Genomic DNA, 10,000 nt, shown 5'->3' with positions numbered 1-10,000 from the left:
CCAATCAAAGCGTAATGCAGCCTGAATGTTTTAATTATTAAAACAATACATATTTATCGTCAATCTCGCTTGTCTCTTCAGTTACTTTCAATGCAAGTTCAAAACGAGTCTTATGGCGAGAGAAACTCTAAGGACTGAAAATGACAATCTCATTATGCAGACGTCGTTCCTTTTAACAACACTGTCAAATTCTTTTGATAGGGTCCTTTTGAGAAGCTAAGACTACGGTAACCATGTTCTGGTTCTGTTCCCACTTTGACCAGTTTGTGGAATGATCTTCCTGGTTTGGTAGTTGAATCAGTAGAATTTAAGACAAGTTTTTTTGCGAATGGTTTTTTGTTCTACAGGTTGACATATATCTCTTTCCGGTCACGTTGAGCGGCGTTGCCAGATGTATATATATATATATATATATATATATATGTATATATATATATATATATATATAGTATATATATATATATATATACATATATATATATATATATATATATATATATATGTGTGTGTGTGTGTGTGTGTGTGTGTGTATGTGTATAATATCTTTCCGGTTACGCTAAGCTATCCCCGTTCCTAGGGTAGGGGGAGAGGTAGTAGTCATACCCTGGTGAGAGAGGGATGCGTGTGTGTGCTTATCCATATGCTGTAAATATTCATCCGGATTTTTTGACGGGTTGCGTACAATAATAATAATAATAATAATAATAATAATCCCTCACCAGCATCCATTGCCAAGACCTCATATTTCTGTAGCACATGAGGTTTACCTCCGACCGCCACTTAAAGGTCGCTCATGAATGGCAGGGGCAAGGGACAGTGACATTGCCCTAGCAAGCAGGACAATGCCCTAGGGACTGACCATATATACATATGATCAGCGTCCAAGCTCCCTATCAAGCAGGACAATGCCCTAGAGACTGACCATATATACATATGATCAGCGCCCAAGGCCCCTATCCATCCAAGCTAGGATCAAGGAGGGCCAGGCAGTGGCTGCTAATGCCTCAGCAGATAGACCTACTGGCTCCCCCAAACACCCCAAACCTTAGCTCACAAGGATGGTAAGGTTGCAGTGACCAAAGGAACTAAGGAGTTTGAGCGGGACTCGAACCCCCGTCTGGCAAACACCAGGCAGAGACGTTATCAATAATTTCCCAATCGGGAAACAAATAGAGATCTCCCATACTCCATTTAATAATTATGATCCATATCCATCCATATACCAAAGGCACTTCCCCCAATTTTGGAGGGTAGCCGACATCAACCAATGAAATAAAACAAAAAAGGGGACCTCTACTCTCTATGTTCCTCCAGCCTAACAAGGGACTCAACCGAGTTCAGCTGGTACTGCTAGGGTGCCACAGCCCAACCTTCCACATTATCCACCACAGATGAAGCTTCATAATGCTGAATCCCCTACTGCTGCTACCTCCGCGGTCATCTAAGGCATCGGAGGAAGCAGCAGGGCCTACCGGAACTGAGTCACAATCGCTCGCCATTCATTCCTATTTCTAGCACGCTCTCTTGCCTATCTCACGTCTATCCTCTTATCACCCAGAGCTTCCTTCACTCCATCCATCCACCCAAACCTTGGCCTTCCTCTTGTACTTCTTGTTTTTAATCATTACTATTTTGTTAAATCAAAAACATTCCGCCGCTTTTTTTTTAGTTGTATTACTTCGTTTTTCGAATGAATGCATTGGCAAATTGAATTCAGTAAAATGGAAATATCAAAAGCTCGCTACACTTTCCCAAAATTAGACTCGTTAATATGAACTCTGACATTTTTTCCCGCCATGAAATTTTCATGCTAGAAAATTGAAATATAAAGTACATATATGTATATAAACAAATATATATATATATATATATATATATATATATATATATATATATATATATATATAATAATAATAATTATGTATATATACACAGTATATATATATATATAATAATATATTTATATACACAGTATATATATATATATATATATATATATATATATATATATATATATATATATATATATATATGTATGTATATGTATATAGAATATATATATATATATATATATATATATATATATATATTTATATATATGTATATATATAGAATATATATATAATATATATATATATATATATATATATATATATATATATATATATATGTATATATATATATATATATATATATATATATATATATATATATATATATATATATATAGTATATATATACATATATAATTTATATATATATATATATATATATATATATGTCATGTGAGTAGGGATACCTTAACGTGGTGAAAGGGGTTTGTATATTACCATGATCATCAAAGCTGTACTAGTCAGGGCCACTTATACTAGGTTGGTTTGCGGTCAGCGATCAGAAAGAAATATCTCACCATCACCAATGCACAGTGGCTAGCATAGCTGAGACCTTTTTCCTGCAGTGGACTAAACAATGCTGTATTTGGTGTTGTTGTTGTTGTTGTTGTATAAATAAATGTATTTGTGATCCGGTATAACATGATTAGATTATCTAAAGAATAAGAGAGAAACGTAAATCAAATGATGATGGTATATATCCTTTCCTAACAGTAGCGATTTATCTTTTGATATTTGTTAAGTAAAATGTTATTAGATGTTTCTTTATTAATGCTACCTATTGTTTCCGAGAGAGAGAGAGAGAGAGAGAGAGAGAGAGAGAGAGAGAGAGAGAGAGAGAGAGAGAGAGAGATTTGTTTTATTAAATTTTAGACTTACGAAAGAGAAAAAAATTATTCTATTGCATTTTAGCTTCGATCGAGAGAGAGAGAGAGAGAGAGAGAGAGAGAGAGAGAGAGAGAGAGAGAGAGAGAGAGAGAGAGAGATTTGTTTTATTAAATTTTTGACTTACAAGAGAAGAAAAATGATTCTATTGCATTTAGAGAGAGAGAGAGAGAGAGAGAGAGAGAGAGAGAGAGAGAGAGAGAGAGAGAGATTTGTTTTATTAAATTTTAGACTTACAAGAGAAAAAAATTATTCTATTGCATTTTAGCTGAGAGAGAGAGAGAGAGAGAGAGAGAGAGAGAGAGAGAGAGAGAGAGAGAGAGAGAGATTTGTTTTATTAAATTTTAGACTTACGAGAGAGAAAAAAAAATTATTCTATTGCATTTTAGCTTTGATCGAGAGAGAGAGAGAGAGAGAGAGAGAGAGAGAGAGAGAGAGAGAGAGAGAGAGAGAGAGAGAGAGAGAGAGTTATAAAAATATACCGTCTAAGAGTAAAGAGTAATAGGAACTCAGTCATGGATTACAGTACATCTTTATAATAAACATCTTATTTTATAAACTCAAAAAAAAAAAAAAAAATAGGAAAAATAATAATGTTTGATGAATCAAGAGCACAGATATATTATTACGCTGTTCCAACTGACAGATTCAATTAGCATTTTTTTGAGAATAAGGTGGAAAAAAAACGTAGTTTTACAAGCTCGTACGATGATAGTGTATATACTTATTTGAAAACTTCTATCTGTTACTGATGCTTTTCAAACCATTTGACGAAAATAATGAACGAGAGAAAAATAATTTTAAAGCTCAAATACAAAAAGGGGTAGAGAGAAAAATGCAATCGCCTTCCGAAAAGCGACTCGCTCGTATGCTACTGTACTATAAAGGGCCAAGAATTCATAATGTGTCATCATCATCATCATCATTTCAGCCTTCAAAAGTCCTATGTTGGATGTAGGCCTTCCCCAGGTTTCTCCACAGACTTCTATCGCAAGCTATTCTGTGCTACTGTTGCTTATGTTGGTCTAAGTCATCTCGCCTGCGGGTTTTTTGTCTTCCTCGGTTTCTTGTGTATCCTCGGGGTGTCAAGAAGGTTGTTCGTGATGTCCATCGGTTATCTGTCATCCTGGCAATGTGCCCTGCCCAGTTCCATTTGAGCTTGCTAATGGTTTCAAGGATATACATTACTTTAGTTTTTTGACGTATCCATTTAGCTGTTTTTCTATCCTTCCATGTTAGATTTAGCATATTCATAATGTGTAGATGGTTGTAAAGGGAATGCTAATTTTAACCGTTCCCGCTCTAGCTGTTCACGATATTCATAAAGGGATTCAGAATAAAGGTACAGAAACGTTTTATGGAGATGGACTAGTTTGGGAAAATACAATACATACATACATATATATATATATATATATATTCATCCATCTATTCACCCATATTTAGAATATTTAAAGATTATAAGTATATACTGTATATACATATATATAATTATTTTTTTTTTCATTTATTTATTTTTTTTTCATTATCAATTGAATTTTGATAATTTTATAATTCTTTATATCCCGACTATTTTTTCGGGCCAGCCCTGTGAGAGTCAAGCTTGACTCATTGGGCTGGTAAAACTCCTTCTTTTAATAATAATAATAATGGGAAAATACGATACTGGAGTCTTTTTATATTGTACATGTTCAACAAATCTCTATTTCTCAGGGCCACCCATTCTAGGTTGGTTTGCGAAAATACAGCAAAAATTATTTCTGTATTATACCCTTTTCGAGTAGGGATACTTTAATGTGATGAGAAGGTTCAAATATTGTTATGATCAACAAAGTTCTATTTCTCAGGGCCACCCATACTAGGTTGGTTTGGTGTGAGCGATCACATAAAAGTCTCCCATGAAGATCAATTCGCATTGGCCAGCGTGGTGATGAAATTGGCCGAACCCCAGACATGAATAAAGACATTTCTGAGGCCTTTGTCCTACAGTGGACTCGAAAGAGCTGCATTTATTCATGTTGATTATTGTAAATAATAGAATCATCCTGTTATGTTGCACTGAAATTAATTCTCGCTAATCTATAACTGCATCATTAATTTTTAATGTTATTGTCGTAATAACCTTAAACACAAAATGGAGAAAGGGCTTGATTTCTGCCACCGGAAACATGAAATTACGTTATAAAAGAGGCATTTATGGTCAATGATACACTTGTTATAGAAGGATAACGACCAGTGCCATTTTCATTTTATGCGTCATAAATCTTCAGCATCGCTCTTGAGAGAAGAATAAGCTTCCTTATGTCTCTCATAAGGGAGGGATCTCTCTGCCTAGATTGCCAAACATTAAGTTATTTACTACACTGATTTATTCGTTATCATTAACAGCATTAACTACGAGATTGGTTTAAAGGTTTTAAAGGCCAGTCATGAACGAAAACGGCAGGTAGGGTGATATTGCTTTTTCAAGCAGGACAATGCCCTAGAGACTGGCAAAATTACATATGATCAGCGTCTAAGTCCCCTCTCCACCCACGCTAGGATCAAAGAGGGCTGCTGATGCCCCAGCAGGTAGACCTATTGGTTCCCCCAATGGCCCCATCCTTAACCCACAAGGATAGTGAGGTTGCAGTGACCAAAGGAACTAGCAAGTTTGAGCAGGACTCGATCTCCAGTCTAGCAATCACCAGGCGAGGACGCTACCACCAGGCCACCACTTGTACGGATGGTTTCATTTACTGTATGACACCCTATAATAGAATTTCAATATTGATTGTAAATGAAAGGCCTGGCGTGTCAAATCGTCATAGTTTTTCATATTTAACCTGTCCGGTACAAGATAGAGACGAGGATAGAGGAGTATGTTATAGGCCGTAATTGCCTTCAAATATCAAAGATTAACAAATATGTTATTTTACGAAGATGAAAATGACATTTTTTTCATTTTCATAATGATTTTTTCTCAAAACGAGATTTTTTCGTTTTGTCCTTTTGACTCTTCCTTGCGTCTTTACCCCTATACACTTATCATCCCTACACTGTTAAAAAATAGCCGTAAAAAACCAGTAAAAATCCTGGAATAGATGTTGCCAGGTATTTACCGTTTTAAAAACGGAGATATTGACGTAAAGGAGTGATATTTCAGTCACCAACCCGTAAAATATAATAAAGTAAGGTAAAATTACGGTCGCCTGTATTTTACTGAAATACGGCTGAGGCAGTATATTTTTAGGGAGAATTTCCGATTAAAATTACTTGTTTGTTAACAGTGTTATATGCCGTTTTATCTCCTCCTCGCGCGAGTATATTGCAAACCAATTTCAACTCTTTATAGTATCTCACCGTTTCTTTGACATTTCGATAGCGTTTTTGTCTTATTTTCACACCATAGTCGTCGCTTCATCTAGTTTTAGCCAGAATCATCTTTCATTTACGCCAAAGGATTTTCTCTATTTATTCCTGCAAAAGTAGGATGATTCCAGCCTCCACAAGCAAGGCGATTCTAACCTGCACAACAAGACGATTCTAACCTGTGCAAGCTAGACGATCCTAACCTGCACAAAAAGACAATTCCAACCTTTACAAGCAAGACGATCCTAACCTACACAAAAAGACAACTCCAACATGTACAAGCAACACGATTCTAACCTGTGCAAGCAAGACGATTCTAACTTGCACAACAAGACAATTCCAACCTTTACAAGCAAGACGATCCTAACCTACACAAAAAGACAACTCCAACATGTACAAGCAACACGATTCTAACCTGTGCAAGCAAGACGATTCTAACTTGCACAACAAGACAATTCCAACCTTTACAAGCAAGACGATTCTAACCTACACAAAAAGACAATTCCAACATGTACAAGCAACACGATTCTAACCTGTGCAAGCAAGACGATTCTAACCTGCACAACAAGACAATTCCAACCTTTACAAGCAAGACGATTCTAACCTACACAAAAAGACAATTCCAACATGTACAAGCAACACGATTCTAACCTGTGCAAGCAAGACGATTCTAACCTGCACAACAAGACAATTCCAACCTTTACAAGCAAGACAATTCTAACCTACACAAAAAGACAATTCCAACATGTACAAGCAAACGATTCTAACCTGTGCAAGCAAGACGATTCTAACCTGCACAACAAGACAATTCCAACCTTTACAAGCAACACGATTCTAACCTGCACAAAAAGACAATTCCAACCTTTACAAGCAAGACGATCCTAACCTACACAAAAAGACAATTCCAACATGTACAAGCAACACGATTCTAACCTGTGCAAGCAAGACGATTCTAACCTGCACAACAAGACAATTCCAACCTTTACAAGCAAGACGATTCTAACCTACACAAAAAGACAATTCCAACATGTACAAGCAACACGATTCTAACCTGTGCAAGCAAGACGATTCTAACTTGCACAACAAGACAATTCCAACCTTTACAAGCAAGACGATTCTAACCTACACAAAAAGACAATTCCAACATGTACAAGCAACACGATTCTAACCTGTGCAAGCAAGACGATTCTAACCTGCACAACAAGACAATTCCAACCTTTACAAGCAAGACGATTCTAACCTACACAAAAAGACAATTCCAACATGTACAAGCAACACGATTCTAACCTGTGCAAGCAAGACGATTCTAACCTGCACAACAAGACAATTCCAACCTTTACAAGCAACACGATTCTAACCTGCACAAAAAGACAATTCCAACCTTTACAAGCAAGACGATTCTAACCTACACAAAAAGACAATTCCAACATGTACAAGCAACACGATTCTAACCTGTGCAAGCAAGACGATTCTAACCTGCACAACAAGACAATTCCAACCTTTACAAGCAAGACGATTCTAACCTACACAAAAAGACAATTCCAACATGTACAAGCAACACGATTCTAACCTGTGCAAGCAAGACGATTCTAACCTGCACAACAAGACAATTCCAACCTTTACAAGCAAGACGATTCTAACCTACACAAAAAGACAATTCCAACATGTACAAGCAACACGATTCTAACCTGTGCAAGCAAGACGATTCTAACCTGCACAACAAGACAATTCCAACCTTTACAAGCAACACGATTCTAACCTGCACAAAAAGACAATTCCAACCTTTACAAGCAAGACGATCCTAACCTACACAAAAAGACAATTCCAACATGTACAAGCAACACGATTCTAACCTGTGCAAGCAAGACGATTCTAACCTGCACAACAAGACAATTCCAACCTTTACAAGCAAGACGATTCTAACCTACACAAAAAGACAATTCCAACATGTACAAGCAACACGATTCTAACCTGTGCAAGCAAGACGATTCTAACTTGCACAACAAGACAATTCCAACCTTTACAAGCAAGACGATTCTAACCTACACAAAAAGACAATTCCAACATGTACAAGCAACACGATTCTAACCTGTGCAAGCAAGACGATTCTAACCTGCACAACAAGACAATTCCAACCTTTACAAGCAAGACGATTCTAACCTACGCAAAAAGACAATTCCAACATGTACAAGCAACACGATTCTAACCTGTGCAAGCAAGACGATTCTAACCTGCACAACAAGACAATTCCAACCTTTACAAGCAACACGATTCTAACCTGCACAAAAAGACAATTCCAACCTTTACAAGCAAGACGATTCTAACCTACACAAAAAGACAATTCCAACATGTACAAGCAACACGATTCTAACCTGTGCAAGCAAGACGATTCTAACCTGCACAACAAGACAATTCCAACCTTTACAAGCAAGACGATTCTAACCTACACAAAAAGACAATTCCAACATGTACAAGCAACACGATTCTAACCTGTGCAAGCAAGACGATTCTAACCTGCACAACAAGACAATTCCAACCTTTACAAGCAAGACGATTCTAACCTGCACAACAAGACAATTCCAACCTTTACAAGCAAGACGATTCTAACCTACACAAAAAGACAATTCCAACATGTACAAGCAACACGATTCTAACCTGTGCAAGCAAGACGATTCTAACTTGCACAACAAGACAATTCCAACCTTTACAAGCAAGACGATTCTAACCTACACAAAAAGACAATTCCAACATGTACAAGCAACACGATTCTAACCTGTGCAAGCAAGACTATTCTAACCTGCACAACAAGACAATTCCAACCTTTACAAGCAAGACGATTCTAACCTACTCAAAAAGACAATTCCAACATGTACAAGCAACACGATTCTAACCTGTGCAAGCAAGACGATTCTAACCTGCACAACAAGACAATTCCAACCTTTACAAGCAACACGATTCTAACCTGCACAAAAAGACAATTCCAACCTTTACAAGCAAGACGATTCTAACCTACACAAAAAGACAATTCCAACATGTACAAGCAACACGATTCTAACCTGTGCAAGCAAGACGATTCTAACCTGCACAACAAGACAATTCCAACCTTTACAAGCAAGACGATTCTAACCTACACAAAAAGACAATTCCAACATGTACAAGCAACACGATTCTAACCTGTGCAAGCAAGACGATTCTAACCTGCACAACAAGACAATTCCAACCTTTACAAGCAAGACGATTCTAACCTGCACAACAAGACAATTCCAACCTTTACAAGCAAGACGATTCTAACCTACACAAAAAGACAATTCCAACATGTACAAGCAAGACGATTCTAACCTACACAACAAGACAATTCCAACCTTTACAAGCAAGACGATTCTAACCTGCACAACAAGACAATTCCAACCTTTACAAGCAAGACGATTCTAACCTACACAAAAAGACAATTCCAACATGTACAAGCAAGACGATTCTAACCTGCACAACAAGACAATTCCAACCTTTACAAGCAAGACGATTCTAACCTGCACAACAAGACAATTCCAACCTTTACAAGCAAGACGATTCTAACCTGCACAACAAGACAATTCCAACCTTTACAAGCAAGACGATTCTAACCTACACAAAAAGACAATTCCAACATGTACAAGCAAGACGATTCTAACCTACACAACAAGACAATTCCAACCTGCACAACAAGACTATTCTAACACGTACAAGCAAGAAGATTTCAACCTGCAAGTAAGACTATTCCAACCTGCGTTATCAAGACAATTACATCTTAAAATTTTAACTTCCACTGGCAAGACGGAACCATTGGAATGCGGCATGAATCAAAAGACCTTTCCTTCTGTCTCCAAAGGGGGAGT

At 36.9% G+C, this 10,000-nt stretch overlaps 1 protein-coding gene across 1 annotated transcript in view; it reads left to right on the top strand.

Moving 5' to 3' along the window:
• Positions 1-10,000, top strand: part of LOC137657176 (chondroitin sulfate proteoglycan 4-like) — a 191,726-nt gene that overhangs the window by 115,093 nt on the left and 66,633 nt on the right.

The sequence above is a fragment of the Palaemon carinicauda genome, chromosome 18 (genome assembly GCF_036898095.1).
Source record: "Palaemon carinicauda isolate YSFRI2023 chromosome 18, ASM3689809v2, whole genome shotgun sequence".
Lineage (NCBI taxonomy): Eukaryota > Metazoa > Arthropoda > Malacostraca > Decapoda > Palaemonidae > Palaemon > Palaemon carinicauda.
The sequence above is the reverse complement of the archived record's forward strand: the minus strand, read 5'-3'. Positions and strand labels throughout refer to the sequence as shown.